The 14,334-nt window shown below is 47.0% G+C and overlaps 1 protein-coding gene across 1 annotated transcript in view; it reads left to right on the top strand.

The window, feature by feature from the left end:
- Window positions 1–834: 834 nt before the first annotated feature.
- The window catches only part of LOC146172704 (4-galactosyl-N-acetylglucosaminide 3-alpha-L-fucosyltransferase FUT6-like), a 58,589-nt gene continuing 45,089 nt past the window's right edge, over window positions 835–14,334 (top strand). Inside the window, exon 1 of the mRNA XM_084584503.1 lies at window positions 835–1,551. The gene's annotated coding sequence lies outside the window, so the exon portion shown is untranslated. The remainder of the gene's footprint in view (window positions 1,552–14,334) is intronic.

Raw genomic sequence — 14,334 nt, forward strand, 5'->3', positions numbered from 1 at the left:
GGTCATCAACGTGCCTTGCAAATCGAATATAAGATCAAGTGTTGAGCGAGTGAAAGCTGTACTTTTCCTGTCTTGCTATATTCACTCTGGTTCTTACAAAAGAAAAAATAATGTATAGGACCGCCAATGGGCTCCTGATCATCCTTTTCAGTAAGAGTAATTTCCGGGTAATCTATCCTTTAACAGTGCTTATCGAAACAGAACATACTTCCATCGAGCCAGCTGTTTTTATACTTTTCCTTCATAATTATTCGAAACGATTATAGGTTAACGTGACTCCTTGTTTTTTGCAAGTCTCAAAAAGCAGATTTCTGAAAAAGAGCTGTACTCGCGGAACAGAGCGGTTTCATTATCTATTTATTGCCCTTAATTTATGCCTTTCTAAACGACGTCGCTCATGGTCCGCATGCAATTTCTAGCTTCTGAATCCACATAATGCCCAAGTGCACTTCATGATATTTTTCGTCTTTCTCATTGCATCCCCAAAGCTTCTAGTTGAGCTAGTCGGTATTCTATATTTTGTTAGCGCACCTCTATGCTATGATGCCTCATTTTATATACAGGAAAAGGCCCCGCTCCTTCTATAGAATATCAACGTTGTAGTCATATATTTCCGCAAGGGCATAACCACAACTTTTAGTTTTCCATTAAATATACACTGATAATTCTTCGGGCCTCGATCAAAAAGGGCGCCACTGGGATGGGGCCGAAGCAGACGAAGAGTGCATTTTACCCAGCATTTTACGCATCTGTGAAGTTCCACTGCCAGCCACAATGGCGCCGTGGTTCCCGATCGACCAGAGACGCAGCTTGCTGGCGCGCGGCCATCGCGCGGCCCACTTTTCGTGGCGCAAATGGCGGCGCGTGTTTTCATCGTTGTTTTCTCGCTCCCACCTCGTATCGTGTGTGCTGTCACCGCTCTCTCCGCCGGCTCTGCCGGCTCCCAGCCTTCGGGACGAGATTCATGAAGCGCGAGGAGCCCCGCGCATTCGACAGCGGCGTTGTGCCGAAGGACCCCCTGCAAGAAGCGGCGAGGCGGCTGGCGTTTCCGGCCCGGACGCGGTTCAGACCGACGTTCAGAGATAAAAACACTGTGGATAAAAGTACTCATGAGTTGTGCAGCGGGCGCAATATGCCTCTCCTTTTCCTCCTCTCTCTGTCTCGGCGTGGGGTGACGAACCGCCGACCCGCTGGTCTCTCGTTGCAAGTTATCGCCAAGACTGGCAGAAGACAACAGCGCCGCGTCACGCCAAGCGTCGAAGAGTGAACCGCAAAGGCCGGGCTTGATCACTGAACTCATTATCATCATCAGTGGAAAACACACGTGCTCTTGTTGTGGTGGTGCCCGCGGGTAAAGCGTCAAAGTCGTTCGCAAGTAGAAGGCGGTCCTCACATATTGTTGGTGGTGCGAACAGTGCTTGAACAGTGGCGGCGTGGTGGCGTCGCGACGTGTCGCCAGTAGCAGCAGCAGCGGCGGCCGTGCCGGGCGGCTTGATGCGGTCGGGTTTCCCGGAAATATCGACCGGCGCCGGCACAGTTCGCGCCACCAGGGTAAGTAAGACTTCGCGTGTGCCCGCGGCGCCTGCCGTGTCTGGTTCGGAGATTGCGGGCATTCGAAAGCGTTATTTTGACTCACCTCGTATGAGTCGAGGCGTGTCGCGTGCGTTTCCCTACGCGACCAGCAACTTGACGGGCAAGCACGATTGCCATACGGAACTTCGAAGTCAGAACAAGTCCATAATGATACTAATAATTAATCTAGTTTATACTACAGCGTACTAATGTCCAAGAAGAGGGAGAGGATCTCTGCTGGCTTGCTTTGGGGAGAGTAAAAAAATGTAAAAGCACTGCAGTGCAGATCGAATACTTGGTTGCATATAGTAATAAACAGGAGAAATACATTATGGAAGTTACTTCAGACGAATTACAGCATTAAAGTGTTAACCGCAATATCCCGGCCTCGGCAGCAGCTTTTCGATGGAGGCGAAAAGCAAGGCGCCCGTGTGCTGTGCGATGTCAGTGCACGTTAAAGAACCCCAGGTGGTCGAAATTTCCATAGTCCTCCACTACGGCGTCTCTCATAGCCTGAGTTGCTTTGGGACGTTAAACCCCACAAACCGAACCAGTGTTAACCACAATATTGGGGCAAAGAAATGATGACTAAGGAACTGACTGTAACGATGTAGCAAAATACTGAGAAAAGAAGTAGGGGGGGCAATGAAAATGTGGCGTAGTATTTACAGTCGCAGGCAAAAACTGCAATAGTAAGTAGCAATGCACGAGAGCATTACGAAACAGTGGATCAAGAAAACAAGGCGCACGTCGAATCATATTGGTAGGTACACGGCTGAATAAGCGTTAAAAATCGTGTGAAGTGCGAAAAGAATACAGGTAGCATTGAAATCGGTTGATGATAATGTTACGGGGAGCCAATCTTGAACATCCGTCTTGTCTTCGCCGTTAAAAATAGCCGGATAGCGGATTTTGGTTAAGACCATGGGGCAGGTGGAGTTTGCGTAGCGGATGATGCGTCCTGGGATGCCATGCTTTCTGTGGCAGTCGGTGGGGTGAGCTCAGGGAGATGGCGTCCACTGCGCAAATCCAGATTTCTGGCGCGGATATACGAGGAGCTGTGGCAAGGGGATCGAAAGCGCCTCCACCAAGATGTTACGAGGGTAGTTCAGCTTGAGGTTTCAGAGTGCGGAGACGGGAGACAAGGCTTTCACACAACAGGCCTTTCCTGCAAGCACCAGCCGACGCTGCTTCAACGTCGTCGTCGTCTTCGCCAAAACTCCCGAGATTTTTTCTTTTTCCTTCTTATGCGCATATCAGTGCATGCACCGCCTAACGTAACAATGTGTTGGTACAGATTATATGTGTTATCCGAAGAATTGACAGCGGCTGTGTAATGAGTGGAATTTGTTTTCGGCGACATGCTAAGGAAGATTTCAGCCAGCAGGTCTGAACAAGCTATAGAGTCACAATTTAAGTTTAATCAAAAGGGCGAGTTTATTATTATTATTATTATTATTATTATTATTATTATTATTATTATTATTATTATTATTATTATTATTATTATTATTATTATTATTATTATTATTATCATCATCATCATCATCATCATCATCATCGCGTGTGGCGTTTAGAGAGGGAGGGAAATAGAAGTACGCGAGGGAAGTGGTTAGTCCCTGTCTCCTTTCAGCCCCACCTTCAGGTGTCCACGGAGATGTATGACAGGCACTGAGTCTTTCCTTTCGTATAAAACAATTTACTTTTTTTTTTTTTACATGGAGGGTTGTCATCTTTGCGGGGAAGAAAGGTATGTATGCTTACGATGGACAAAAAGATGGAGGGTCATCGGCCATGCGTGAACTGCTTACGCTAACAGATGGACAAAAACTTCCTTAGCACACTAGCAGGCTTTAGAATACGGTTACGCTATCGGTTCGTGAAATAGGGAAATAGCAATGCGGTGTAGCGCATGCGAAACATGCTACGCTGAAAGTTCAAAGGGTGTGGCTAGATGTGGTTAACATCTTTATATGCGCTTAGATCTTATTGTTAAACTGCCTATTGCCGAGGATATCTGTGCTCGATCACGAAGTCTACTACTACTGCCTTGAACGACCTAGAATGGCTGAAGTCTTTAGATACGCGACAGACAACAACCTATCGGAGAAGGGTTCGTTTTTTTTTTCTTTTTTTTTTTTATGGACCGAACTTGAGAAACTGAGCCTGCCACCAAAAGGAACCGCAAGATCTGCAGTTCCACTCGCCAGAAGACCCATTAAACGTCATGTATGAAAACTAATTGTAATTAGCCTTAAGGCTGTAGAATAACGGGTTTTTTTTTATCGATGTTAAAAAAAGTTTGGTTTTGGTGTAACACTTGACCAAAGTGTCTTTAACTTTGAAGTGAACTACAGCCACCAGGAGCTTGATACCATCAGCGCAAAGAAAAGAGGCGGAGTGGAGAGACCTCGTTAAATAATGGTGAACAAGAGGGGTTGCAAGACCAGACCCCTGAAGGACGCATCTATACTTAGTCTCACAAGATGTTTGCAGCACTGCGAAAGGCAGAGGCATCCCGGTCAAATCAGGATCACGCGCACTACAATAGACAATTGTGCTCCTAAGCGCCTCTCGCCCCCAAAATTGGCGGGGGTGACAGTGGGAGCACAATTCTCTACTATAGTGCGCGGGGGCGAGAGGCACTTAGGAGCACAATTGCAAGGGCTCCTCTGCCTTTCGCAGTGCTGCAGATATCTTGTGACACGAAGTATAGTGGCTAAGTAATCGGGGTGTTCCAAATATTCAAGTATCTCCATTAAGGAGAGCTTCCGGAACTATCAATGGCTGGATGACAACATGGAAAACTTTACATTCGCGATACATAGCATTGAGCTGCTCTTTTTCACGCACTGCATCGAACGCTTTCGAGGTAAGGCATCTAAGGTTGGTGGTATATAGCTGACCAGCGAGTTAAAAAGAAAGCATGCTTTTGAGGAAGAAGTAGGGCTTTTATTGTAAAGGACAGTATTGTGTGCAGCACCGATTCGAAGTTTGCTGCGCAGAAAAGAGGAAATTTTTGATGGTTGCTGCATTTGTGCTTGCGCCAGACTTCAAAACGGGAACGAAGCGTTCCCTCTTCCCAAGACTGCGTAACGTGGCAGAAATACAGCTATTTAAATGTAACAGTTTTAACCGGAGCCAGAATGCTACCGTAAGTTTCTTATGAATTTGGAAAAATATGACCAGCAGGCGCTTACGATGAGGACGAGGGCAGGCCTCGTAGAGGCCAACAATTTAATGCAGTAAAGAACGCAACACGGAGAGGGAGAGAAGACGGCTGTCGAGAAAAGTCTTTCAATTACGAAAACGGAACGAGATTGTTCTGCAAAGACGTGATAATCAACGGAACCTGTCGAAATAGCACGGAAATGTTTTTTTTTTTTTTTTCTAGTGACGGGTAAGGCGTGAAAAAAAGGCCGCACAAGTGAACAGCTAGCGCAACCCAATGCTGAGAGCATGTGCATGCCTTGCGGTGGCTCCAAAATGTGCTTAGTTGTCTGCTCAAACAATTCGCTTCCGTTCAGTTAACTTCTGTGGAAATTTGTGCAAATGATCTTATTGTTTGGCTGAATATGCGGTCAAGTTTTATTAGAAAGCAAACATAGCTTTGCGCTCACTGCTTTCTTTTTTTTTTTTTTTTTTTTTTTTTGCGAAATGAATGAGCTGAATACCAAATCAACTCGTCCGAGCCCAATTAATTAGTTTCTGTTGTTTTGGTCCTTGTATATCGCCTAATTCACTTGACAATACAGCCGGCCTTCAGCATGCCGACGAGCTGACCCAGAAAAGGCCCTTTGTGTCTGAGCTGTACACAATAAGCTTCCGGTAGCAGCCAGCAGTGTTGTGAAACGGAAACTGCATGTTTGTTTCTTGTCGCCGTGAGACGACAAAAGATGTCAGCAGCTGGAATGTCTATTTGGTGTCAGCACGACGAGCCCACTCGATTGCGCCATCGCATAAAAAAGTGTTGTGTGTGTGTGTGTGTGTGTGTGTGTGTGTGTGTGTGTGTGTGTGTGTGTGTGTGTGTGTGTGTGTGTGTGTGTGTGTGTGTGTGTGTGTGTGTGTGTGTGTGTGTGTGTGTGTGTGTGTGTGTGTGTATGTGTGTGTGCGTGCGTGCGTGCGTGCGTGTGTGTGTGTGTGTTTAATTATTTTCGTTTATTCATGAGCATTATATGAAAGTCCACTAGGCGCATAATATGAGGGGTGGGCCAACACATCATTTAATTAATTTAGTGATGAATTATTTTAAAGATTCAGGACGAGGATGGATAACAACTTCAGCAGGCGTCGGCTGGTACAGGTGTCGCAACTTCAATGGCCCTGGGTTGTTTATTTGGTTCTGTAGTAGTCCGGTGGAACCAAACTCGGTCTGTCTTCGGCGCGGTGCTAGTAGTATCCATGCACCATAGCCACGGCCAAGAATTTTCACCTACAATATTTAACCGCTTGAAAATAGTCCACGACGTGGCACTTCCGCACTTGGCCTCTATTAGACATGGCATGATCGCTGACCAAGAATTTTCGCCCACAGTATTCAACCACGACGTGCCACTTCGCACTTGGCCTCTATTAGGCATGGCATGATCGCTGCTTTTGCTGCCTCGCCATTTTCGCGTCAGATGGCGCTAGCTATGCTGTCGAATCCTCTCTCATTTCTCTTACTTTTTTAGTTTGTCTATTTCACCCAGCTAGGGCACATTACTGAGCCCATCCGATACAAATGGTACAGTCACAAATCATCATCATCATCATCATCGTCGTCGTCGTCGTCATCATCATCATCATCATGTGTCGGTGACTTGTGCAGAACTCACTCTATTTGCTGTGCAGTACAGGGAGCTAGACTGGTTCACTGTACTCTGCTGCATGGGCTCTAAGCCCGTGTGACCCGTTGGTAGAGCATTATACCGTTGGCGAATACTTAAACGCTTCTTTTGTATGTGCATGTCTCCTGCGGAACGTCGGTTTGATCAACTCCGCGAGAGTTATTAATTACTCACCAAGGTTTCATTATCATTGTAAGTCTTTATCACACTACAGCAACTGCATACATACAAAGCTAGCCAACAGCCACTCACACCAAGGAAATCTGTTGGCCAGTGTTGTGTCGATGGCTGCTGTCTGTTTTCACATGCATTCCATAAAGAGCCCATCCTTTTTCCTACATTTGCTCGCTGATTAGCTTAACGAGGGCCTCGAATCCGACAGCCTTGATGTGATAGGTAGCTTATGAGGGTTATCACACAGCTTCCACCCTCCCCGGAGTTAAGTCACGTTCCTCGTGACACTCGCGGTTCACGGAGCGGTGTCGTCAGCCGCTATGGGCAAGGGTGGCGCGGGCGAACACTCTCAAGAATATGTAAGAAAGTAGAAGACTGAACAACCGCTGCCATAGCTCGACGTAATAAAAAAGAAGTCGCCATAATTCAGTCAGTAGAGCACCGGATGTGAAATTCGGAAGCCATGGATTCGGATGACAGAACGTGGTTTTGCTTTTCTTTCATTATCTAGTCACTTATATTATTCATGGTTACATTATTATTCCACATTCATCAATGCACTAAAATCTCGTATGCTATTCTAGTGTCAGTGATTGTTTGCTCCAGCCTTTTTTATTTATCGCATAACGAGTCTCTCATCTTTCCTAAATTTGTTTGCTGAATTACTCAGCTTCATATGTGACATATTATGAGGCTGTCAGGACTGCCTCGGCTACTGTAGTTTATTTAAAGCCAAATTTCATGCGACTACGAGAAGAGCAGCATGCATCATCTCTGTTCGTGGTGATATTACTTATGGTTTCCTGCCTCAAGCTTTGTCCCACTGCAAAAGTATCGCTTTACATTTGAGCGTGGTCTTTGTTATTATTCGTAGTAGGCGATCGATATGCATCCGGAGGTATGAAGCTGCACGCTTTATTAAACAATCTCAAAGGCTTCTTTGATAGTTTCGTCTGAACGCGTGCCGATTGATTTCAAGCGATCACTCGCGAGCATAGTACACAGAAAGTATGCTTGATATCGATTACCTATGAGGATGATAGTATAGTTTATGTATTCCCATTTCTTGCTTATTGAATACCATTAGCGTAGGCCATCATTTAGCGTCTCTACTTGTCTACTTTATCACGAAGGGAAACGTCTAACCTTTCACTTTCAAATGATTTTATTGACTTTGTACACCCGTCACTCGTCAAGCAAACTTGTAGCCATACTTTTTCACGCTCTTTTTTTTTTTTTTTTTTTGCTGCACATATTTCTTTCAGACGTGCGTATTTAATGAGTAATTTGTCTGTGCTGCTGCCGTTTGTATCGACTCAACTTTCTCTTGCAGCGTCCTTTCGGCGTTGTTGATCAAAGCGCTATATTTGTTAGCAACAGCTACGAGGCGCCTTTCAAATTCGCCGAAACGCTTCTATAGCGCCGTACATCAGAAGGAACTGTGCACCCGGAGCTGTCCTGCCTGAAAGGACAATCGCCAAATAAAGAGGAGGAAAAAAAAAATAAAGAATACGAACGACGCAGCTGGCTCCTTCACGATGAATTGATCGCTATAACCCAGCTTGAATATTAAGCAGTCGCTCGTTCAGGTTACAAGCTCCCTCGTTGACGTCTCGAACTTGGCCCCTATAAACATACGAATAAACCAAGTGGTCTGAACGTTACTGGGAGTGGGTGGGGAGGAGAGGTGAAGGAGGGAAGCTCATCAATTTTCGCTTTATCTTATTTTGGTTTCTTATTTACTAATGCGTAGCGTTGCTGTTTTCATTTATTCGTTTTTTTTATTATTATTATTATTATTATTATTGCGCTTGCCTTATAGGCAATCAGCGAATGCAAGGGAAGCGTAGAGCTTCACACTGCTGTCATCCTCAGCCACCCCGGGTTCAGGCGAAGCCGGCGCTAACGTTTGTATGACAGCTCTTCCGGTATGTACGTACATGCATGCAAGCGAATGTATAGAGGTATGCCTGCGCCGAGATGTGTGAGTTGTGGGCCAAGGTGCGAGAGGTGTCTACAGTTGTGTGCAGCGTTGTCGGTTATATAAGGAGAGATGCAATCGCAAACTGGCACTAATCTCAGGGCAGAAAGGAAAAGGGGCGCTTGTTCCATAGGTGTGCTTAATGGGGAGGAAATTTGCGGGGAAGAATACATGAACCAGAGAAATATTACAATTACCCCTTATTATTATTATTATTCTTTTTTTCTTCCCCATTCGGCAATATCACAGGGGTTTTTTCTTTATCGCACTGAACGTCATGTGCTTGATGCTAATCTGATGGCCGAAGAACTTTGCGCACAAGGAAAGTTCGCTAATGGGGAGAACTGCGCCTTTTACGGGGTCGGCTCACTTCTCTACGATGGCACGCGGCACCCACAGATGATGCTGGCTCCAATTTAAGCTTCCTTCTTTAGCTGAAGGAAACGTAAAAGCCCGGGCCCGGTGGTTCTTGTAAAGAAAATGTTGATGCGAATGATTCAAGCAATGTTCACTGTACAGTTTTGATTTCCATTGTTTCACGCTGTAGCCGCTTCTGGTGTCATTCACGGGCTTTTGGCGTAAACCCGGAATACTGACCAAGGTGCCTCGTCGAAGCCGCAAAGAAAATTTCGCATCTCTTCCTGCGTACGCAGTACTGGAGATATGTAATTTCTTGCATTTCGAAAAGTTAGTGTTCTCCAGTGGAGAACACTTTAACTTTTCGAAATGCAAGAAATGACATATCCTAACAATGCCGCTTGAAACTAGTTTCGTATGTGGAGAGGGAACGTGCATAAAAAGATCTAGCTAAAATTAGGCGTTTATAGGCCATTTTCTGGTTTGCTTCAGTTTGGTTTATGGGGTTTAACGTCCCGAAACGACTCAGTCGATGAAAGACGCCGTAGTGGAGGGCTCCGGAAATTGCGACCACCTGGCGTGGTCTGACATCGCACAGCATACGGGCGCCTTGCTTTTTGCCTCCATCGGATGAACCGTTTTTTGTAACTCTTGGTCGCTGACAGGAGTTTTTGCGTGGGTCCAATGGAACAATCTGATCTGGGTAGATGTTCGCGCGACTTGATTTTTCATGATAGAAATGCAGTGCCTTCAAGACAATAACCGATACAGAGTGTGCGGCACGTGTGCTAAATTTCAAGTCAGTTTTATTCAACACTGGTACAGGTAAGTGTTCTTGGTGAAATAAATATGCTCTCACACAATGTAAAAACCTGTACTTCATTGAATAAAACGGAGTTGAAATTTAGCGCACGAGCTGCCCACTCTGTGTCGGTCCTGTCTTGAAAGTGCTGCATTTCAATCAAGAAAAACCAATTCAGTTTATCCACTTATTTATTCAAATACCCCGCTCCCTGATGGTGATGGCATTACACGGGGAGAAGAATGTAGGAGAGGGGAAGCACACTAAACTCACTCTGAAATTTAGAATGTCAACCAAGGTACGAAACAGACCAATATTTGAAGTGAAATCACGAGTCAAATCATGAGAGTTGGAAAAAAGGACTAAATTTCAATGCACCCGAAAAATTACAACACCCATATATATATATATATATATATATAGTTGAACTGTTTCGGATTTCATTAGCAGGAACCTAACTGGAGACAGCGCACTGCAGTCTCCCGAGTTCTAACATTCCCTGTTATAGGGACGTGGATGAGGGCGGATTCAACAACAGCGATTGTCTGGGCATCTGTCTAAGCCTTCTGGCGGTAGCCTTTGTGGCTGCATCAGCTGAGTACCCAGACTATACTGCGCACATTCCAGTTGGCGTTACAAGGACGGCCGTCATTTGGAAATGGGCTCCATGGACGGGTTTTCACGGTCATCCTTGTTCGTGTTCTGCTTTGCATATGCAAAGCGCCAGCGTGCACGTCTGTGTTCTCAGAAGCCTGGAGGAAAGTTCTCCGTTCCCTTTACTTTTTGAAGGTTATCCTCTGCGAAGAGCTACGTTTGCAGACGTTACTTGAGGTTTTTTGCAGATTTAAAGCATTGTCTACGTTACAATGGATGTCTTCTCAAGATCGTTGACATGTTATTGGGGTTACTTGCACCAGTGCTTGATCACCGAAACCAGTATCGAACCCTGAGATGAATGGAAGGGAGGTGGTGAAGGGTGGCAGTTCCTGGCCCTACGGGGCTGGGATGGTAGGTCAACGCCGCTTGCGGCGGGGGCTAGCCAGCCACCGAATTTTATCCGTTGTAAGCCGTCATTGCGCCCGCCACTGCTTCGGTGGTGGACGACGGCTGTTGTTGCGGAGTACGTTTTTCTCTCCCTCTTCTTTTTCCTTTCTTCTCTATATTCTCTTCTGTCCGCACGAGGCAGCGGAGGTGGCTCAGCTATAGAGCCAGTAGCAGGTCCGTGCATTTTCTTTTCCTTCTTCCTACATCCACGACAACAACCCTGTGATGGACGAGTATACTTTGAGCCAGTATTTGTGCGCCTCTGAGCCAGAATGCAAGAGTGAGCAAGAGTCGATATAAGTGATCATTAAATGATACCGCGAGGTGCAGTAGTTAGAGGGCTCGACTGCTGTGCCCAAGGATGCGGGATCGAATCCCGGCCGCGGCGCCCGTTTTTCGGTGGAGACGAAAAGCACTGAGCAAGACGCCCGTTTGCTGTGCGATGCCAGTGCACGTTAACGAACCCCGTGTAATCGAAATTTGCGGAGTCCTCCACTACGATGTATCTCATAGCCCGAGTCACTTTGGGACACTAAACGCCATAATCAAACCAAACCAAATCTTCGTTACATTTATGGACATTTATTCTTGCCATTAAAGACCGTTTTGGCCGCATGGAACGAGTGGCCGTCAAAGACGCACTCGGTGAGTCGTAGATTCTACTCCTTGTAGGATTGAGGACTACCTAGTTGAGCGAAGGAACGGCTCAACGACCAGTTGAGACTTCCTCTGTGATATAAATATAGACGCCTCTTTGTGTCCAATTATTTGTCACTGGCACCCCAACCGACAGCGCCGTGAGCATTCATTACTTGCCGGTCGAATAATTGTCCCCTCAACGACGTCGGGAACAATGAATAACAACCACACTGCTTTCAATGGGGCGAGACAATTGACAGCTTTTCGCTATGTGCGACTGTCGATATACTATGTAGACTGTCTGCAATTCTTCGTGAGGGATCACAAACGCCGTTCACGTGCAGCTGGTCCAGCTTGCTCCTCATCACAGCTCTATAGACGCGGCAGACGCACAAACGCAGGCAGCTCAAACGGAAGCCGACGTTGCCGTACTAGTTGCCGGCGTGTGGCCCTCTGAGGTCTATTATTTTTGACACAACCTGCCTACTCCCCCCCCCCCCCCCTCCACGACTATTGCAGCCCTCCTTTGGTTCCTCCTCGCGAAGTGTGTGTGTGTGGGGGGGGGGGGGGGGGGAGGGAGGAGTGTTCACTGTGCGAAGAGGCCGAGAAAAGGTTTCAGTTGCGTACCTGTCTCGCGGCGATATAGCTTATCAAGGCTGGCCTGATTTCTCTGCATGGGAAAGAGGCGCAGCTCCTTCTCGTCGTAAGGGGATCCCGCATGCTCTACCCAAGCGTCACACCATCAGCTTTGGTCCGCCCGGCGACGAAGCCGGAGTACCTGGGTTCAGACCGCGGCGGGCGGGTTTTGATAGAAGCGAAACGCAAAGACGTACCTGTGCTGTACGATGTCAGTGCGCGTTAAAAGATCATCACATGAAGGGAAATGCGCTGTATAAGTCACGCTTGTACTCCGGACTGATATATTTATAGGAAGGGAAAGGCACGATAACTGTCTCACTTGATTTCTGTGGACACCGCAACCACGCCGTAAGGGAAGGGAGGAAGGTGGGAGAGAAAGTGGAGAGAGAGAAAGAGGAGCCATAGTGGAGGGCTACGGAGTAATTTCGACCACTTGGGGATCTTTAACGTGCGCTGACATCGCACAGCACACGGACGCCTCTTCGTTTCGCCTCCATCGAAACGCAGCCGCCGCGGTCGGGCTCGAACCCGGGTGCTCCGGCACAGTAGTCGGGCGTCTTACCACTGCACCACCCCTGTACTGCGGACAGTTGTTGTAGCTGTAGGAAGAAGGAAAAGAAAATGCACGGGCATGGCTCTGTAGCTGAGCCACCTCCGCTGCCTCGTGCAGACATATGTTATGTTGAGGCATGAAAAGGAAAGAAAATAAAGAAGAGAAAATAGAGAGAAAGAAAAGGAAGAGGGAAAGAAAGACGCGCGCCGCAACAACAGCCGTCGTCCACCACCGAAGCGGTGGCGGGTGCAATGACGGCCTACAACAGATAAAAATTTGGTGGCAGGCTAGCCCCCGCCGCAAGCGGCGGTGACCTACCTGCCCCAGCCCCCCTTAACCACGCCGTAAGAAAAGGGAGGGAGTTGGGAGTGCAAGCGGAAAGAGAGAAAAGAGTGCCGTAGTGGAGGGCTCCGGAGTAATTCCGACGACCTAGGGATATTTAACGCGCACTGGCATCGCACATTAGGCACTATAGCACAATGCACGGATGCCTCTTAAAAGATCCCCAGGTGGTAGAAATTACTCCGTAGCCCTCCACTATGGTATCTCCACTTTTACTCCCATCTTCATCTTATTCTTTACAGCACGGTTTAGGTCCACCGAGAAGTGACATATATAGCGCATTTCCTTTATTATAAACAAGTTTACAATCATTTGCGAGTACTTACGGAAGCCAAAGAAGTACCGTATTTTCGTGTAATCTAAGCACGCCCCGACTCTATGTCTAAGCACCCCCCCCCCCCCCACACCCCCCTTTTGTTGCAAAGATATATAAAAAAAAGTGTGCATGCAATTTAAGCAACTGCCCCCCCCCCCCCTCCCTTCTTTCTTATTCTTTCAAGGAAGTGCACTTATCCAAGGCCGCCAAACGCGCTTACTCACTCTGTCGTCGAAACGAAGTTGTGAGTGTCCCAGGTGGCGCGGCTTTCGTGGCGTGATCTGCAGCTTCATATGTTGCTGTATTCAGACACTACATGACAGATGGACGCACAAAACACTTAAAACCTACCGAAAGCGACCCCGATAATTCTGTCAGCGTGTTGTCGCGTGACCCCGTATTCGTGGTGCTCGGCAGGTTTCACGGACATGGCGATGGTTTGGTGTAAACAGTTCGAGAGCTGTAACGGAAGTCAGACTGTTTGTAGAGGGCTGCCTACAGCTTAAGTCTAAGCGAACTGCAACCGTGTTTGTCGAAGATGTTTGACAAGATTATTTTCCGAAACGTATTTCCAATGCCTATCTCGTCGAGATATAGCCGCGAAAAAAAAGGGGAGGGGGTTTAGATTTTTCGAATCTAAGCTCCCCCCTCCCCCTTTCACACTGGTCAACGCAATTGGGAAAAACAGGAGGCGCTTAGAATCGAGCAAATGCGGTATGTGCCCAGAAAATAATGGTGGTGGGGGTGGTGAGTTGCGTTTTATGGCGCGTAAGCAGCTGAGGCTATCATGCGCCAAACTCAGGGTTGGAAACATTCTATTGTTCGCTTTATGAGTTAATAGATTTTAGTGTGATAATTTTCTGATGACATTTGCTTGTTTTAGGAGTCTGCCTCTTCACTTTTCTACTTCTCCAGAATGGTTATAGGAGCATTGCAGGGGCCAGCAGTTCGATAGTAATAGGGACGATAAAGCAGTGGGCAAAATAAGACGTTGTTTGGACTATACGCTGCTGCTAAGTACCTTCCCTCCTCGATCGTCTTCGTTTTGTGCGTTCGATCGTTCGTTCGTTCGTTCGTTTGTTCGTG

This window comes from Amblyomma maculatum, chromosome 11 (assembly GCF_055883805.1).
Source record: "Amblyomma maculatum isolate TAMU_Amacu chromosome 11, ASM5588380v1, whole genome shotgun sequence".
Taxonomy (NCBI): Eukaryota; Metazoa; Arthropoda; class Arachnida; order Ixodida; family Ixodidae; genus Amblyomma; species Amblyomma maculatum.